Here is a 10,673-nt window from a genome sequence, read left to right as displayed (position 1 = left end):
ATTAAAATTATATATATTCAAATTGTATCGTATATATATATATGATAGAATTATGTGTGTGTGTGTGTGAGTCTACAAACAAACATAGGGCTAGAAGAACACCAAAAATCTGACCAAATTTAAAGCACGTATGCAGCCTCAGTAATGAGCACAGGAGACAGTTAAACTTGACTTGCATATTACAAGATACTTCTGTTTTTACTTTTTGTTTTGTAGTAAAAACTGGGCATCCCTTGCTCTCAGAAAACAGAGGAGAGATATACTGTTCTACATACTCAGTTGTACTTAAATAACTTTCAAGCCAGTTTCTTTTTCCTATTCCACTGTCAAACTCCCCTCCCATGCATGGCCCAGACTCTCTTGGTTCTACACAACCATGTCCTAACTTTCATTAAACTTGCATTCTCCCATCAGGCAATATTAACCCATTTTGTTGCTACTCTAGGTTCCATAGATTGGCTGAGCTGTCTCATCCACCATTAGCTCCATTTTGAATTTCTTTCTTTCTCTCTTTCCTCATTGAGTTTATCAGTACTTTTTAGGTATACAGTACAGTTACATTCATCATTGGGATCTTGTACCTTTACATGACAGATCCTGGTTCTCATTTTTTCCCATACCCCTACCCTACCTTTATCCCCTCCACCCTTCCCTATTTGAACTTATCTCTTAGGGAACTCTAAAGTTTTGCTTTATTCAAGTCAGAGTGTGGATAGCAAGTGAATAAATATGTATTATGTCCTCCATTTTAAATATAAAATTCCAGCTTTCCTTAAAAATAATTTTTTTTTTTTTTTTTTTTTGTATCAGGGATCGAACTCGGGTCATTGCACTTGTAAGGCAGGCCACCGAATTGCTGAGCTAAATCCCCAGCCCTAAAAATAAATTCTTACTAATTATAATTGCTGTTGATTTTTTCTTCCATGCCTTAATCATTCAATAAAATTTTTTGGTAATTTTGTACTGTTTTCAAATAAAGTGTTAAAATCAGTCAGAAATTACCAAGACGACTGATACTTTGTGCAAGAAAATGTGTGACACAATGTATAAAATTATATAATTTCAGATGTGCCTTCATATTTGAGGTTTACTTATTAGTTGATATTTGATCTTAAGAAGTCACTCAAACTATGACCCTCCAACTTCCTCATCTATAAAATGAGGATAGTGATACTTTTCTCATAGACTTATTGTAAAAATTCAAATAGGTGATATATATATTGCATCATATAAATTGTCAGGGGATTAGGAAATTTTGAAAGCATATACTAATTCAGGTCATACAGTCAGACTATTTTATACCATAATTTGGGTATAATGTGATAAATATTTTCCTATATATGCAATAGGCATTTAAAAATTTAGTGGAATAAATGCCTATAAGAGTTAAATGCACTCACACTCTTCCTTATATAATAGATACTTGCTGAGAATATGAGAGGAGGCAATTACCTGAGAGGCCTCAAAAGGCTGCAGATTTATTGAGAATATTTTGGAAAATGAGTTCTGTAACTTCAGAAGGAGGAATGATCCTTTAATATAAGTATAACCATATGAATGTTGTTGGCAGAATAATCTGAAAACATCCATGCCCAGTCCTTGGGACTTGGGAATATGTTATATTACAGAGTTAAAAAAAAAGTTTTCACAGATAAAAATGAAGATTTTAGAACTTAAAATAGAGAAATGATTTTGAATTACCTAATCATGTGTGTCCTTAAAAGCAATAGACTTACTCCTTCCTGAAATCAGAGAGATGCAGGGGAACAAAAGGAAGAGAGATTTGAAACCTAAGAAGGATTCAGTGTGCCATTGCTGGCTTGCAGATTGAGGTGGCCAAAGACTTCAGTCCTGCAACCACAAGGAACTGAATTCAGGTAACAAAATAAAGCATGGAAGTCAGTTCCTTGCCATAGCCTTCTGATAGGAATGTAGCCCTGTTAATACCTCAATTTTGTGCTTAAGAGGTTAAGCCTTCTACACAGAATCCACTAGACTTCTCACCTATAAAAGTGTCATCTTAAAATGGATATTGATTTAATCTGTTAAATTTCTGGTCATTCATTATGCTAAAATAGGAAAATAGTGGAATAAAGCAGTGGTTGGAATGAGTATTTTGGATTCTATATCTATTGAAGCAACATTTTTGCTATGGATACAGGGAGTCATATCAATAAAAATGGTATTCAAATAAGGGAAGATTTCCATTGTTATATTGTAAACATTGATAAAATATTGAAGAATTTAAGACAGGAAAAAGACATGAACACTTAGTGTAAAGGAAACGATGTTGGGAATGCCCCAAATAGCTATATAATTTTCTAAAAGATGATTTTTGGTCATTACATAGGAACAAAGAAGTAAGATTTAAGGATGTGAGGAAAAGTAAGAAACAGATAAGAAATCTTAAATGTTTTGAACACTGTCTAGTAATCATATGCAAGGTGTTTCAGCAGGACAGATAATGCAGACAGGGACTTTTATTACTAAGAACAAAGTCTTCACGGTAAGCTGTAGCTAGCTATCTATTAACTCTGGGTCCCAACAGTCTTACATGAAATTGAGTGTAATAATAATGCCTGTTCCTTGGGTTTGTGATAAGGATAAAAAGATGTGACATGTACATATATATGTACACTTTTTAAGGTTGCTGTTGAGGTGATGTATGCCATCTCATATCAATATGCTGGCACTTCTATAAAGAAGTACATATTAAGGTAAGATTTGACCATCTCTATTTCAAGGAATTTTGCAGCTAATAATAGGCAAATTGTGTCTTAAATTGGCTCTTCTGACACAGAAGGTAATGCCCCACATATAATTTCCTGTTTTCAGAGGAGGATGCATTAGCTATCCTTTTCTTTTCTTTTTTTTTTTTTCAGCTTTAATTGAGTTTATTGGTACATTTTAGGGATATAGTACAGTTACATTCATTGTTGGGATCTTGTACCTCTACATGACAGGTCTTGATTCTCATTTTTTCCCCTTACCTCTGCCCTCCCTTCACCCCCTCCTCCCCTCCCCATCTACAGACACTTTATTTCCATCTTTTCATTATCTCACATTTTTTTCTTTTCCCTTATTACCCTTCGCCTACCCATCCCACCTTCCCTATACCTTTAGCCCCTTCCCAAAATAGATTCTTCAGACACAAAAGTTGTCTCACATCTGGAAGTGTCTTTCCTTACTGAAAATCTAAGGATATAAATCAAAAAAAGTTCTGGGAAACTTTTTGTAAATGCAAATAACTCAATAATGCCAAATTATTTGGTTCACTTCTTTCCCCCCTAGAAAATTTGGATCATGTCTCTAAGCCTTAATTAAAATATCTTTGCCTAATATTCTTTCTAATGACCTTATATCTAAGTTCAAATGGTGGTGTTGTTACTATTAGAAAATTTAGACATTTACCCACAGCTGCTATATATGAGAGGAAAAAGATTCACAGAAACACACTCTTCTGACCACTGGTAGTATTAAACACATTGATTTTCAAAACAAAACATCTGCAGCATGGACCTTGAGGTATATATTCAAAGTATTCCCAACTCAATTTTGAGCTATTTTAGTCAAGTTATTTTCGATATGTTAATCTTGATTTCATTTCGTAAAATATGAATGTGGAAATAAAAAAAAAGATTGCCTATTTTAAGATTAAGAGATAATTCAGGGGTGAGTGGCACATTAATCCCTTGGTGATTGGTATTTTTAAAAATGCCAGAAGGGTGCTCAGAGTTTTGAAAATGCAAACCTTCTTAACATGCTTTTAAAAAGTTCCTAGGGAAATAAAAATTTCCAACATAATAAATTCAATTTTTGCCCAATTTGCTTTCCTATTTTATTGAATTTATTTATTTATTAATAACCTGACACTGAAAAAATAATTTGAGATATTTTATGAAAACACGTATCTTTGAGCAGAATGAAAAACAAAGAAAAAGGTGAAAAGTTTTAAGTGAAAATGTAGAGTAAGGTAGAACTGGCTGATAGGTAGAGGATCACCTTAGAATTTATTTGCTTGTTCATGGTGTCACATCCTTGAATCTAAGCTTTGTTTGGGGAATGCATAGGCCCTTCCTTTTGTTGAGATCATACTGTGCTTTTTTGTACCATTAACATAAAAATAACTGCAATATTATAAATACCATCCTCAACCATATTCACAGGTTCAACGTAGTCATAAGTTACATCTTACAGGTTCTTTTGACTTTGCAGAATATAAGTAGCTGATATTGTATCAATACACATTTGGATGAGCACAATTTCTTTAATGGTCTGAAATAATACTATTCATTTTATCAGGGCTATATTGTACAGGTACTGGAAGAATGGACTGATATGTTTCTATCAGCCTTGTTCACCATAAAAGAATTATTTCTCTGAAAAGAATTCTTAAGGAGATGTTGTACAGTGAAAAGTTCAATATTTTTGTTCTCAGACAGTCCCCTAAATGCAGCTACTTTGTTCCTGATTCAAATCATTTGTGTCTGTTTTAAATTACTTGAAGGAAAGGATTATCTTGCTCTTCAGGAACAAAGGAATCTGTGTTACAGATTCTTGGTTAAATTCTTGGTTTTCTTCCTACTTATTTAGGAAAAAAAATGTTTTATTTAAAAAAACATTGTTGAGATTCTTTTTGCTCCAAAACAGTTTATGTTTTTTCCTGGAGGTTAGACTGATTATAAAATTAATCTAGCTTAAAACCTTGAAAGTTTTGAAGACATGAGAGAGTATATGAAAAAAAGCATTTACAAGGGCCAGGGATTTCGCTCAGTGGCACCAAGCCTGCCTGGCATGCGTAAATCCTGAGTTTGATCCCTGTCCAGGAGAGAAAAGAAAAGCGCTTACAAGGTGAAATTGACAAGTATTTTAAAAAAGGCAAAATACGTAAGTTGCTTTGTAATTTTAAAGAGTTTAGAAGAGCATTATATAGGTATATTTAGAATCCAGAAAGAGGGTGAGCTATAGAAGAGGACCTAAGATAAGTCGATGTGGCACGGGTAGAGTGACCCCAGAAGAGATTGTGGTATTTTTATTATAGGGCAATGGAAACCTTTAAGGAACCACCAAACTCATCTGCCTCACAAGGCTTCAAAGAGCTAAAAGAGAATGAAATGTGAGGAATGTGCGGTGTAAAACCTGCCACTGTCTGTGATAATAAGGGCTTCATTGGGTGTCAACATATAGAAATGTTATGTCAACACAGAACTATCTTTGCCACTTTTAAATAAGGTTATTCTATTGCTTTTTTAAAAACTATTTTCTTCAAAGGTATTAAATAAAAATCAATCTTCTTGAAGTATATTTGAAGTTCCCAAAAAGTCGATTCGATTCTGCCTCTCTGATAAAATAAAGACATAAAGTCATTGCAAATTAATTTAGGATTGTCTGGTATTACAAAGTGTCACATGAGCATTGCCATTCATGGATGGTTTCTGATGCTCCCTTGTAATTAAAGAGTTCTCAACTGATGTGCTTAGCACATTAAATTAGCATAGATGAGATTCAGATATTCCATGAGACAAGAACACCCCTCCCCACACATACCAGCCTCAGAACAACCATAGAGAGGATAGTCTCAGTAGAAGGAAAATACAATGTGTGAATTCTGTTGCTGCTGCATTCTTGCAAAACACTAGGTTTATTGCTAAGGAGCATCTGCTACCTCTTTTTCTTCAGTCAGCAACTGAGTCCTATGACCCATATGGACATAAGTCTTATGCAACTTCTTGAATGTATTCATGGTTTCCATATCCTAGATGCAGCCAAGGAGTGGGTATATTTACCTCCAACTGTGGAAATAAATTGACCTAATATCTTCAAATACTTATAGACCTTCTTTAGACTAATATGCCCTAATTTTATTTTCATTTGCATTGAATTCTAGTGCAAGAAAAGTTAAATGCTTAGTATTTTAAGATGTTCTATTAAAGCAATTTAAGCTCATTTTTCTTTACCTCTGTACTTTTTTTCCTACATAGCCATATGTGCTATAACACAGATATGTACATATATTATATGTGAATAAGTTCAGTATTTATATGTATATCATTCTAAATACATACTTATGCAATATTAGCATTAGAATATAAATTAGTGTAATGCATATTATATAAAATATTTAGTATAGAGAACATTCGAAGGAAAAATTATCATAAAGTATATCTGAAAAAATATATTCAAATTTATATTATCATTAAACAATTCAGTTGCAGGAAATTTATTTTAAGGTCAAGTTCTGAACAGGTACTTTAAAAAATATTTTGAAATTATCTGATGTATATAGATACCATGATAAGATGGTGCCTGCAGGTACCATTGCTTTTCCTTAGAAACTTGTACAGACACACTGACCTCCTAAATAATTTGAAGAGTTCTAGCACCAGTTGAAGAGATTTTTTTAAGACATCCAAACACATCTCCTTAAACCACCCTTAGTCTCTACAGAAAAAGCAATAACAAGTTAATAATTCCACCTAACACGATATGACTATCCTGCATACAATCAAAATGAAATTATCCATTTTTCAAAGTCTCGACAGTTCCACCCTTTTTCAAAACCTCAAGTGGAAAAAATCTCTTGAGACTCAAGGCAAATTGTTAACTGAAAACTTCTGCAAAAGATCAAAACAAGTTACATAATCCTAAGGTACCAAGGCAGAAGGTAAACATTGCCACTCAAAAAGGGAGGAATAGGAGAAGAGAAAAGAATGGAAGGTGACCAAAGCAACACCAAAATCTAGAAGGGCAAGCATATCTGACATAGTTCCAGAGGCTAGGGCTACCCTGTCTCTATGCCTTTGTACATTGCAGCTTACACAGCCTCTCCCTTGAGCTGGCTCCTATCACATTCTGCAGCTTTCCTCAGCATGTGACTCTTGTTCCTGGCATTTCTGAATTCCTGGCATCTGCATTGCTCCTTTGCCTTTATGCAGTGCCCTCTCAGGAGCTCCTGACTGGCCCAAAGAAACTTCTTTTGAAATTTTGGTGGAAGTCTCCTGGACCCCACAACTCTTGCATTCGTCAAGCCAATAAAATTAGCATCACATGAACAATGTCAAGGTCTGCTTCCCATAGGAGCTCTCACCAGCTTATTTTAGACTATGGATAAAATGGCTTCTGGGTGCCTAGATAGTTGAACACAGTGATATGAATCCTGGGGTGCCAATTTCTTCTTCATCAAGGGTACCAGGGACTCTCCTCTAAAGTGAAAGTTTGACACTTGTGAACCCCTGGGCAGGGGTCTTGTTGACTTCTGAAATACCCTAAAGTCATCGTTCCTCTCGTCCTTGTAGAAAGTACTTGGATTCTTTTTAATGGTGCTCATCTCTTCAGCAACCGTAGTTTCTTTGGCTTAACTTTTATGCATGGATCCTTTTGGGCCTGAATTTAAAGTTTTCAAATATTTTCTGCTGTGCTTTTCGCTTCTGACTCTCATTATAAATCTAGGTAAATATGCCATATCCTGAGTGTTGGGCTGTCTTGAAATTTGCTCAGGCAGAACAAGTAGTCTTTTGCCCTTCATCTCAGCCTTCCACAAAGTCTTAGCAGTGGGCAAAATGTAAAGACATGTTTGCCTGAATGTAATATTTATAGTCTCTAGTCTTAACCCCCCAAATAATTCTCATTCCTAATACACCATGAGCCTGATCTTGACTATCCATATTTTTATCACCATTCTGGTCCTGTGATCTCCGATCAGAATCACCCAGGATGACCTACATACAACATTTGGTGGCTTCTCTAGCCACCGCCATCGATTAAATTTCTCCTGAAAACCTTTTCAGAAGATTCAGATCCACTTAGTTGGGTATAGTCACAACAACTTTATTTTCCAGTACTGATTTTCAGTATTATTCAGCTTTTCCATCGCTGAAACACAATACCTGACATTCACACGTGAAAGGTGAAGAGTTTTAATTTGACTCATGGATGGTTTCAGAGGATTTAATCTCTTCTCAGCTGACTGCAAGGCAGAGACCTCATGGTGGAAGGAAATGGTGAAGCAGAGATTCTTAGTTCATGATAGTCTGGCAGCAGAAGGAAATAGCATCAGAAAACAATTGGCCAAGGACAATATATAGTGCTTAAGGTGGGTCATTGCCAAGATCCACTCACATATCTCCATAGGTGCGCTTTATGAATCCCTTAGGTGCCTCCCAAGCTAAGCAAGTTGACACAATTAAACCATGTCCAGATATTTGCTCATTGTTGCATTTTAATATTCCGGAGCTATTCTTCAGATGATCTTTCTGATTATCTTTGGAGATCATAGTTGAGGTTTAAGAGACTCTGTGTAATTCTTCTCGGCTTCTCCAATTTTATACTTACCTACTTTTTAGTACACAGCATCCTGTTGGTGAACTTGAGTTGGAAAATGGGAATACTCAGCAGGCCCACCTCTTTTAGTACGTGGCCTTAGAACCAACCTTGCCCATGGTTTTGTCAGATAATTTTCAGTTCTATTTCTACAAAGGTATCATTCAGTGTGCTTTCAGTCTTTTAAAAAGCAAATTTCACTGTGTCTATTTGAAGTGTGCAATATATTATGGGACACATACAGATAGCATTGTGCTTACTAGAGTGAGACAGATCAACATGCTTATCATCTCAGTTGATTGTTTTTTGTCACAGAAGAAACAAAAGTTTATTTGCTTAACAGAACTAATACAATTCTATTTGTTTAAAAGAAATTACACATGATACAATTTTATTAACTTTAGTCATCTAGAGGTATATTAGATCTCAAGATATATTCACCTTATAAGTCTGATTTTAGTATCCTTTCACCTACATCTTCCCATTTCCTTTCTTTAGAAATGCCTCAGAATAGCAGTTCCACTTTTCCCCTTCCTTTCTGTTGGCCACCTTTACAACAGATTTAAACTTTTCTGAATATATTCAGTCATTTCTTATGATTTAATGTAGAAGTTAGGTAGACACATTCTCAGACTGCTCTCCATTCAATTTCCACATTATTTTCTGAAGAAACCCTCATGTCAAATTAAAATGCAATTATTTTCTTATCTTGATAATGCCCTGCAATTTCTCTAATGCAGTTTCAGAGGAATGATAAAAGAAAATGAGTACTATAGCTCTTAAAACAGCTGTAATCCAAAGAGAACAGAGTTGCATATGTCACACGTTTAAAACTGATACATTGTATGCCATGTTGTACTCCGCCAGGAAGCATCATCCTTCCTTGATGAGTTTCTTAGGACCAGCCATTTCAATTAAGTTGTTTATATCACCAAGCCCACTGGTACAAACACAGGTTTAGCGTCTCTGTATGATGGCACAATGGACAGGTTAAATGACAGAGATATATCTTTCTGTCTAGCTGCAATCCTTGTATGTCTGTACTCATACATAGAATCAGTCATGCAGGCATCCATTTAAGACTAAACACTGTGCACATATATTTCTCCAAGTTTCAACTCTAGAATCATCAACTATCAGAAGATGTTTCTGCCTCTTCCAGAATTGAATATGTTACTTCTCTTGTCATCCAAGCCTTCTATTCTTCTAATTCTCTGGTTCATAGTACTCTGCCCTGTATTTGTTGTTTGTTGACTTTCCCCACCCTTTACTTTGCACTGAATCTGAGATCTTTGCGGATAATAGTGGTTGATACTGTATTCAATTTTAGTTTTCTCAGATGGCTTGCACTGTCCTGTCATACAATAACTATAATTGACTCAATAATTGTATTTTAAGATTGATACACACATGTATATGTATATATACATAATAGGCATGACATTTACCTATAAAAATCAATAATTTAGAAAATAAATTCAATTATTATAGCAAATATCTTGCTTAAATAACTATATCTGCAAAAGCTAATCATTTCTATGTATCAGCAATACATATTTACAAAACATTTGTCCTAGATAATCATAAAAATATGCATAGATTTGAATTACATGAAGTGGTTTATTCTAATAACTTCATTATTATAAAACATGACATTTATTTCTTATCTACATAAATATACACTTGTCTAACAGCATTACATATATTTTCATAAGCATATGTAAACAATTTAAAAAGTATACATTATATATAGTATATGCTATGCTATATATTAAATTTTTATGTATATATATATATATATATATATATATACATTATTACATCATTACTATGCGAAAGTGAGTGTTAGATGACTTGGAAAGTTTATGGTATCTGGTTTGTATTATAAATGTCCCTGAAAAGCTTATATATTGAGATTTGTCCATACCTGATACCACTATTGTGAGGGTGTGGACCTTGAGATGGTGGGGCCTCGTTGGTGGAAGGGGGAAGTAGATCACATACCCGTGATGGGCCATTGCCCTCCCCATCCGCATCTCTGTCCTCTGCTTCCTGAGTGTCACAGATGAGTGGCTTTGCTCCACCGTCTCTTTCTGACATGTTAGTATGTCTCATGATGGCTCCAGAAGGATGGGCCAGTCAACCATGGAATGAAAACTCTGACACCATAGAAACAACAAGTGGTTTCTCTCTTTTGAGTTGATTTTCTCAGGTATTTTATTGCAATGCTGACAAATTTTGGGTTGCTTTGATGTTTTATTTTTTGTTCGTTTGTCATTTCTCAAGGGTTAGGGATTATAAAAGGAACCTAGATTTAAAGAACATAAGAACTCTATATTGCAAAGCATACATAT

The sequence above is a fragment of the Fukomys damarensis genome, unplaced genomic scaffold, assembly GCF_012274545.1.
Source record: "Fukomys damarensis isolate Sample0158 unplaced genomic scaffold, DMR_v1.0_HiC HiC_scaffold_28, whole genome shotgun sequence".
NCBI classification, from domain to species: Eukaryota; Metazoa; Chordata; class Mammalia; order Rodentia; family Bathyergidae; genus Fukomys; species Fukomys damarensis.
Note: the sequence above shows the minus strand (reverse complement) of the source record.